This window comes from Acyrthosiphon pisum, chromosome A1 (genome assembly GCF_005508785.2).
Source record: "Acyrthosiphon pisum isolate AL4f chromosome A1, pea_aphid_22Mar2018_4r6ur, whole genome shotgun sequence".
Taxonomy (NCBI): domain Eukaryota; kingdom Metazoa; phylum Arthropoda; class Insecta; order Hemiptera; family Aphididae; genus Acyrthosiphon; species Acyrthosiphon pisum.
The window spans coordinates 53580100-53581672 of record NC_042494.1 but is presented as its reverse complement, the minus strand read 5'-3'; positions in this window follow the sequence as shown (position 1 = coordinate 53581672).

Here is a 1573-nt window from a genome sequence, read left to right as displayed (position 1 = left end):
AAAGGTTATCTGCATTAGTAATTTATGAATATAGAAGCTGATATAACTACAACAATAAGCTTTGATCATATAATTCAAGAATTTGCTCTAGACCGTGCACTTCGAAAAATATAAGTAAATTTTTTTTAAATATTGTTTGTTAATTGTAAAAGTTTATTAATAATTATTTTAAATATATTTATTATCTACAAAAAATTTTAAATTTATATTTCTTTGTGGGGGGGGGGGGGGGGGGGGCTAGAAAACTGTTGCCCCAGGGCGCTTAATGTCTAAATGCACCCCCCGGGCCCAGACTGTCGCACGTAGAAATCGGACACATTTAATAAAACCATTATCAGCTACAAAAAGAAATGATCCGTATGATACGACTACGGATTAAGAAATCGGCACACACTTATATAACGGTAAAACGTAGGGTGTGTGACTTTATTATATAATACCACACTGCCAGAGAGAAGGAAAGGCAAAAAAGGGCATCTGCCGCCAAAGAATAATCTATAGTTACCATGCTCACGATAACCTTTTTATAAAGGCACCTACCACTCTCTGGTCAACATGTCCGTGTCGTCCCTTAAACCAGTATGCATGAGCACCAACCGACTGAGTAACATTCTTTAAAATACCGAATTCTACGAGCGACAACTGGACTCCTCGAGATACTGAAAATATTCTCGGAAAGAAAGAAAAAATAATTTATAACATAATGTTTCGTGAATAATAATTATAATTTATAGAAGGTACTACATAGGTAGGTACTTATTGTTTTAAACTGTGATTTATAATGTATGTTCCATCAAGAACCAAAATTCACACAAAATTACAAAAGTGTATAGGTACCTATAATAACAAAAACAAATTAAACTAAATTATTACTATGTCATATAAATTCTCACTAGTCACACCCTTGCTGGAAACATCGCGTGTTTCGTGCCTTCACGGGCGTGGCTTATTACAACTGTACTTGCAGTAAACGGCACTACACTTTGGTAATTAATTAGAAAGGATTTATTGAAATGAAAAAAAAACATAATCGTAATTTTATCGTGTTGTCTGCAATCTCGATGGCCGATGGGGTGTAAAAGGCGTGTAATTACCCAGTGACGCCAAATACGTGTATCTCATGTGGATATCCGGTGACCGATATACCATATTATACTATATAAAATATAAATAATACTACCTATATAATGGTTTTTATGGGACACTATATGTGTTTATGTATACATAACTATCAACTATGTTATAAATAAAAGAATAGAACGTATGACCATGTTTTGTTCTTCATTATATTATGGTCACCATTGAAGCACCATTGCAGGGTAGGTTGTACTGCAGTGCAGGGACTAAAATTGTGTGTAGTATGACACACTTTGTGTAGTACAAAATACTAAGCATGGAATACGAAATTAAAAATTGTGTAATGGCCTGTAATAACTAGTAACTTTTTTTATAGTTTTTTCTTCATAATTGAAAAATTATTGAATGTTACATTGGAAAATAAATAGATAATAATTTTGAATATTAATAATAATAATTAAAGTATAATGAAAGCAGAAAAGAAGCGAGTCGAATC